The sequence below is a fragment of the Macaca fascicularis genome, chromosome 9 (assembly GCF_037993035.2).
Source record: "Macaca fascicularis isolate 582-1 chromosome 9, T2T-MFA8v1.1".
Classification (NCBI taxonomy): domain Eukaryota; kingdom Metazoa; phylum Chordata; class Mammalia; order Primates; family Cercopithecidae; genus Macaca; species Macaca fascicularis.
Genome location: NC_088383.1, coordinates 58,714,907 through 58,722,923, shown reverse-complemented (window position 1 = coordinate 58,722,923; position 8,017 = coordinate 58,714,907). Strand labels below are relative to the sequence as shown.

General features: G+C 46.3%; 1 protein-coding gene across 29 annotated transcripts in view; it reads left to right on the top strand.

Annotated features, from left to right (window-relative positions):
• The first annotated feature begins 5,311 nt into the window (after positions 1-5,311).
• The window catches only part of LOC101866198 (DNA excision repair protein ERCC-6), an 84,285-nt gene continuing 81,579 nt past the window's right edge, over positions 5,312-8,017 (top strand). For 24 of the 29 annotated variants that reach the window (XR_012417253.1, XR_012417252.1, XM_074000753.1 and 21 more), the window contains exon 1: positions 5,312-5,426. The gene's annotated coding sequence lies outside the window, so the exon portion shown is untranslated. Of the gene's footprint in view, positions 5,427-5,590; positions 5,687-8,017 lie in introns of those variants that run through there. The other 5 variants (XM_074000739.1, XM_065520726.2, XM_074000757.1 and 2 more) reach the window with 1 other exon arrangement.

Below are 8,017 nucleotides of genomic sequence, written 5' to 3'. Positions count from 1 at the left end.
TAGTCTCATCAGTTATTTTTAAGTTTTTTTTTTTTTTTCTTGCAATTTAGACTAACCCTACTTATTCCTGCCAACTAACCAGTGATCTCTGGCTGCTGCTCAGAAAAAAATAACAGAAATGGGTAATGTAAAAATCTGGATCAATATTCTAATTCTGATCATGTATTGGAACATATAGCATGTACAGCAACTTCATATCAGCTTGACCAGTTCCAACCATTGCCAAGTTCATGGAAAGCCTTCTAATTTAGTTTACTTGGGATAGTTTTACTTATTTTGCTTTACCATTGTGGAATATATTGCTGTTGTACTCTGTGTGGGAGTGCAGGATAAGCTTACTCAATGTTTTATTAAATTGAATACTTTTTAATCTTCCAGATATTACCTTTTGCCCTCAAGAGTTATGAATGGCCCTCACCATAGTGATGACTTCTGACTGTGCTTCTCTCTACCCTGAATACAAGAGACCACAATAGTTAGGTAGGAATAGCATAGCCGTGATTCAGCCTGAAGAAGTTACAGCAGATGGATCTTCATCCCTCTACTACCCTTTGGATTAGGGGTTCCCTTGTAAAAGGGAAGGGAGAAATATGTCAGAGGCATTTGAACCAGAGCAACTCCATCTTGAATTGGGGCTGGGTGAAATAAGGCTGAGACCTACTGAGCTGTATTCCCAAGAGGGCAGGCATTCTAAGTCACAGGATGAGATAGGAGGTTGGCACAAGATACAGGTGACAAAGACCTTGCTGATTAAACAGTTTGCAGTAAAGAAGTTGGCCAAAACCCACCAAAACCAAGATGGCAATGAAAGTGATATCTGGTCATCTTCACTGTTCCTTATATGCTAATTATAATGCATTAGCATGCTAAGAGACACTCCTATCAGCACATGACAGTTTACAAATGCCATGGCAACGTCAGGAAGTTACCCTATGTGGTTTAAAAAACGGGAAGAACCCTCAGTTCTGGGAATTATCCACCTCTTTCCTAGAAAACTCATGAATAATCTACCCCTTGTTTCGCATATAATCAAGAAATAACTATAAGTATTCTCAGTCAAGCAGCCCAAGTTGCTGTTCTGCCTATGGAGTAGCCATTCTTTATTCCTTTACTCTCCTAATAAACTTGCTTTCACTTTACTGTATGGACTTGCCCGGAATTCTTTCTTGCTCAAGGGTTAAGAACTGTCTCTTGGCATCTGGATCAGGAACCCCTTCTGGTAACAGTTCACAATGGATGCTTTTTATACATTCATTGCTTTTAAGATTGCATGTTCATTTATTTAACATACATTTAACATGTTTTTCTAGCGGTTGCCAACACAATTCTAAATAATATGCTTTTACTTCTTTTTTGATGTATAATTTTTACAAAGTATTTATTGTGCTTCCGGTACATCTAATTTTTTTTCATGAGTTTTTCCCCATTTATGAGGATCAGAGAACCAAACTGGTTTTGTTGCACTGCCATTATCCAGAAGTTTTGAAAAGTGAGAGTCAACTCAAACCTCTGTTCTGTAGGGTCAGTGGTTCCTTACACTGAACACTAAATGTGAATAAAGGCACAAGGATGAATATGGTCATAGTTAAACAAGTTAACATTAGTAAAGCACTCAAGACAATGAAACCACCTTTGCAAAAATTATATCAGTTAGAAAATTATGACAGTGAAAGAGGTCTGAGCTAACACCTCACCCCCAACCCCCATCTTGCCTTTCCCTTAATTATTTCTAAGCTACTGGGGCCAGCTAAGTTTGAGAAACATTTAGGCTGTAGTTTACATGATAACAGACCTTGTCTGAAACTCAACTGTTTTTGTAAAGCTAATGGGAAGCCATCAGGCTGTGGGGGAGGAGAGGAGCCTGAGTCCTGCTAAGTCGCAGATATGAACGATTGTCAGTCGTTATTCTGGAGGTTATAAGATGCTCAACTTTCCCAATTACTCCTGCAAATAACACCACTGATATGGTTTGGCTGTGTCCCCACCCAAATCTCATTCTGAATTGTGGTTTCCATAATCCCTATGTGTTGTGGGAGGAACCTGGTGGGAGGTAACTGAATCGTGGGGGTGATTACCTCCATGCTGTTCTAATAGTGAGTGAGTTCTCATGATATCTGATGGTTTTATAAGGGGCTTTCCCCTTCTTCACTCTACACATCTCTTTGCTGCCACCATGTGAAGTAGAACATGTTTGCTTCCCCTGCCACCATGATTGTAAGTTTCCTGAGGCCTCCCCAGCCATGCTTAACTGTGAGTCAATTAAAACTCTTTCCTTTATGAATCACCCAGTCCTGGGTATGTCTTTATTAGTAGCATGAGAGCGGACTAATACAACCACTATTTGTAGCTTTTTGAGATATCTTTCCAGGTTTTTTGCATGTCTGACAACCATAGCTCCACCTGGACTGCCAACCCCACTCCCACAACCCCACCCAGAAGTGATTCAGCCTGCAGGAGGACAGCTTTGACTCCCCCTGTGATTTCATCTCAGCCTCAACCAATCAGCAGCAAGCAACTGTTACCTGGCCACCCCCACCCCTTCCTCCAAGCTGCATTTGAAAAACTCCCAGCCTATGAGCTTCAGACTTTGGATCAGACGATCTGAGTATGCCCTTCATCTCCCACTTGGCATGGTGGGCCTTGTGTCTATTAAGCTCCTTTTCTACCACAATGCTATGGTCTTTCTTTATGCAGTGGGCAGCAAAAACCCCTTGGGTGGGGTGTTTAAAATAATGCCTAGCTTAGAGTAAGGGCTAGAAAATGGTAGGGAAAATGGATTAAAATCCAAATCAATAACTACTATAATGACATTAGAAATATTGGTTTGGGAGTACACAGGAGATGCAAGAGCCAGTTGCTGTCAGAAGGTAGGGGAAAGCTTCAGAAAAGATAAACTTTTTCTGAGTTTGGAACGGGTAAGAGAATTCTAAGCAGAAGGACCTGCTTGTAAGATCATGTAAGATCACAGAAGTGACAGAATAACAAGTAGGGGTATGTGGGAAAAGATTAATAATTGCCCCTCCTTCAAAGTTCCAGTTTATAGTTTGTCCATTTCTGTGGTATAAATACTCCTACCATGGCTGATTTCAAGCTATTAATGTGAAGTCAACAAAGCAGAGTTGGTGCTACGGGCTAAACTGGGTGCCCCCCAAATTCATATGTTGAATCCCTAACCTTCAATGTGACTATTTGGAGACAGGGTCTTCAGGCAGTAACTCCGGTTAAATGAGATCATAAGGGTGAGTCCCTAATCCAATAGGGCTGATACTTTAGAAGAAAGGGAAGAGAGAGAGCCCTCTCTCTCCCCCATGTAAGGACACAGTGAGAAGGTAACCATCTGCAAGCCATGAGGAGAGCTTTCCCTAAATGAGCTAAATCTGCCTGCATTTGATCTTGGACTTCCCAGTCTCTAGAACTATGAGAAATAAATGCCTGTTGTTTAAGCTGCCCAGTCTATGGCATTTGTTATGGCAGCCTGAGAGAAGACAGCTGGAAAGAGGTGAACAGTATGCTTACTAGGCCATAGGAGCCAACTGCAGCACATCCTTCCTGGGAGAAGAGTAAGTAGTTCCCTAAATCCTGAGCATAGGCACCCAGGGAGTGAAGGACACAAATGATGCAGAAAAATTAGATGGGGCAGGAGAATAAAAGGGGTTGGACGACTTGCTAAATAACTTGGGACCTCGTTTAACTAAATTCCCTCATTTAAGACCCTATCTTCAAATACAGCCACATTCTGAGGTCCTGGGGTGGGGGTGGGGGGGTTAGGACTTCAGCATGAGTTTTGGGGAGGGGACACAATTCGGCCCTTAATAGCTCCAGTTATATCACCCTGAGTTGTTTTCCTGAACCTTGCCCACGTCTTTGTAAATAATAACTCTCAACTTCCCCTATTGAGTGGATCATCTTTTTCCTGTCCAAATTCTGATATAGGAAGGGTCTCCAAAATAGTACACTGCAAAGGGAACCTCAGTCTCAAAAGTTGGGAACCACTATATATCTGCTTTTACTTTCAAGCATTGAAACTAATGTCAATCAACTGCCCTTCTATTCTTAATATTTTATCCAAGAAATCACCAAATTCTTTCTTCTTTAAAAAAAACAAGTTACAGGCTGGGTGTGTTGGCTCACGCCTGTAATCCCAGCACTGTGGGAGGCCGAGGCCGGTGGAGTTTGAGGACAGCTTGGTTAACATGGCGAAGCCCTGTCTCTACTAAAAATACAAAAATTAGCTGGGCATGGTGGCGGGCGCGTGTAATCTCAGCTACTCAAGAGGCTGAGGCAGGAGAATCACTTGAACCTGGGAGGCAGAGGTTGCAGTGGGCCAAGATCGCGCCATTGTACTCCATCCTGGGCGACAAGAGCAAAACTCCGTCTCAAAAACAAAAACAAAAAACAAACAAAAAAACCCACTACCACCAACAAAAACAAGTTACATTGTGGGTTGGGGCCGCTTTCTGACCCCACTTCCCTATTGTCCGACTTCAGGCTTCCAAGTGAGGACGGCACTTCCCAGGCAGTGACCCGCAGTCACTGCGCTCCCAGAGGACATCCTGCCTCGGGGCCCTGGAACGTCCACCTTCTCCTAGCGCCGATCCTGAGCTGAGAAGCTCTGTCTGGTACAGCCACCATGCATCGTGGGCTGCTTCTTTCCCCAGGCGAAGCTCAACTTCTTCCCTTTGTTCTGAACCTCTGTGTGGACATCTTTTTTCAAACGCTCCACGGTAAAATCCTTGCCTGCCTCGAAACCCTGCCTACCTCTGAGATCTGAGGACGGATACTAAACGCTGGATGTAATGCAATGTACACATGTAAGCAGGCTCTGTAGGCACTCACTGCGCCCAGGTGCGCGCGTGGCGGAGGGGGAAGAGAGAAGCAGACCGCTTTCTATCCTTCCCGTGTTAAGTTGTGCCAGATGACAGGAGAGGTCACAGCCTGGGGCTAACTCCCCTGCCCAAGCGGACTTTCTCTGCAGGGTTCAAGGTTAATTATGAGGATTTACATTCGCATGGCACACCCGCATCCCCCTCTACGTGGAAATATGTCTTAACTTTCATAACTGCCTTACTAGCAGGGTATTTTTCGCTAGGGGCGAAGCGTCCTCCGCAAGCCGCCCAGCTGACATGCAGCAGAGACAGCGTTCTGGCCCTGCTCGCACGCAAGGACAAAGGCGCGGCTGAGCGCTTCCCTCCAAACCACGTGGTCTTGCCCGTGCTTAAAAACAAGCGCTGAGCCAGGCGCATGCGCCGCGAGCCACCTCGCGCCAGCCCGAGTCGGAGTCCCTGTTAGAGGCGGTGTCTACGGTTGAGCTGAGGGCGCAGGCGCCACGGCCCGTCTAGCTGGGTTCCCGGGCGGCTGGCGGCGGCGGCAGCGCCAGTGGCAGCGGCAGAGTCTCCGTTTCCGTGTGGGCGGCCACGCAGCCCTGGGTGAGTGTTCGGGGGGCCCGGCCCAATGTCGGGCAGTGGATGTCGGGGCCCGGCTCAGGCTCCTCGGGCGGCCGCGGCCCCGCGCCTTGGCCTCGCGGTGGTGATTGAGCCTGTCAGCTAGGGCTGTTTGTAGCGGTCTTAGGGCCAGGCGCCCGCTTCCGGCCGCCTAGCCTGAGACCGGAAGTAGCGCCGCGGAGCTTTCACCTGAGGCGGCCGGAGTCCCTGGCTGACCAGAAACTCAGCTACTTCTCCGACTTTGTGTAAGGCCCCTGCGCGCTGGGTCAGCTGGGCCCTTTTTGATCTCGATTAAAATGCTGGAGCTGTTATTTTAAAGAGAGTCGGGCTAGATGTACGTCCGAGGTTTTGGGCGTTGATAGAGTCAAGTTAGTAGAGTGTGGGCGGATGGGACAGGCCGCCTGTAAATGCTGCTGTTACGTGACTTCCACGCAGCGTCTTCACTGCTGTCATCCTGTGACAGGCTGCCCTTGCTTTTCTCCTCCACTTTTCCCATCATATTCTTGTTGCTCTGTCTCCTCCAATCCGTTATCCGCACAGTTGTGCAAGTGGTCTCTGGCATAAAGTAGGTCATGCCATCATCACCCTACTTAACAGTTTTCAGAGTCATTCCATTGCACTGGGAGTGGAATCCATGCTCGTGTTTTCCCAGGCCTTGTGTGATCTGGCCCTTGCCTGTCCCCTCTCAGAACTGTGCCTGTGTCCGACCAACTGTCCAAACCAGACCCAGCTCTCCCCTGGCTGCGGGAGCCCCAGTGCTGGGGGAAGGACGATGAAGATACTAGCGTCCCAGATGATTAAGCCTTAGAAGATACTCTGCAAGACTTAGGCCATGAATGGAGCCCTTCTTGGCTCTTCTTAACTCAAAGTCAAAAATAAAGTAAAATATTCGGTGTTCTAGCCTTCTTCCTTTTTCACAAATGCATCAGCTCTTTCTAGTGATAAAAGTTACACACGTTGTTGGGAGGCCGAGGTAGGTGGATCACCTGAGGTCAGGAGTTCGAGACCAGCCTGACCAACATGGTGAAACCCTGTCTTTACTAAATACAAAAAATTAGCCGGGCGTGGTGGCACATGCCTGTAATCCCAGCTCTCGGGAGGCTGAGGCAGGAGAGTCGTTTGAACCTGGGAGGCAGAGGTTGCAGTGAGCCTGGCGGAGCCTGGCAGAGGTTGCCCTCCAGCCTGGGCAACAGGAGCGAAATTCTGTCTCAAAAAAAAAAAAAAAAAATTATACTCGTCGTTTCCTTGCAAGACGTTCACTTTACTTTCGATCTGACTGAGTCCTCAGATGTCACTTTATCAGAGAGGCCTCCTTGACCCCACATCTACCTCCATAATTTCAGTTTGGTTTCTCTCATTTTGTCAGAAAGCCTTGTACTTTCCTAACAGCAGTCACCACAATTATACTTGTATGTGTCTCAAAAGTTGGGAACCACTGTATATCTGCTTTTACTTTCAAGCGTTGAAACTAGTATCAGTCAGCTGACCTTCTATTTTTAATATTGTGTCCAAGAAATCGCTATTGTGTACGTGTGTGTGTGTGTGTGTGTGTGTATATATATATATGGATTTTAAATATCTGTTTTTCTCATGAGACTCTAAGCTCTATGAGGACAGGAATTAGTTAACCTAGTACATTGCCTGGTGTAATTGACTGTCAGTAACTATTTGTTAAATGTATGATTTATTTCACTTCTGAAATTCTTTAACCTGATAAGAGCCTTCTGGTTTCCAACTCTCACTCCCAGAAGACTTGGTTTTCTGGCCATTGCCAGACACTAAATGGCTTCTTGACACCTTTCTCCCATTTCCAGGCCCCTTCTGTTTTTTTTTTTTTTTTTTTTTTTTTTTAAACCTACTCAGCTTGGACCCTGAAGTCAATTACTTCAGCTACTCTTCTCAGCATCTTCAACCCCATGACCCTTTTGCTGTACCATTTCTGCTCTGAAAATCCTCAATAGTGACATTTCCCCCAGGACTGCTAATTGCTGAAGGAGGAGATTGTACAGCCCTGGAGATTGTTAGCAGTCCATGGCTCTGCGGGGCTGGGGGCGGGGATCCTCAGGTAGGTCCTCCACAGCAATCATCAGTGTTTGTTCCCTGTCAACTCCCTGTTCTCTTGTACAGGACATTTATTCCAGACTCAGTCTTCAGCCCCTGTGCCAACTTTGTCTCCTGACCCAGGAACTGCCCAACTTGCTACTTTGTGGGATATTTTGTCTATGATCCACTTCAGCTTCTCTCCTCTCCACCTGCAAATTTAGATCCATCAGGATTCCTCCTTCTGCCAGAGTCCGAGAAAGATGTGTTGTGCCTCCTGTTCATTTCTGCTCAGGACCTTCCACTTTTGCTGTTTCTTTTGGTACACCTTTCTGTGGGAGTTATCTCCTCTGTCTCCCTCCAGTCATTACATGCTCTAGTTTTTCTTGCCCTAGTTCTTTCCCCACCCCCAACAAATCCATTATTTATCACTCTAGCTGTCTCCTTGCCACAGGCAAGCTCCTTAAATGACAGGCCACTCCCTTGTGGCCTCCATTTTCTCATCTGCTCCTTTCACACCAACTACATTTCAACCA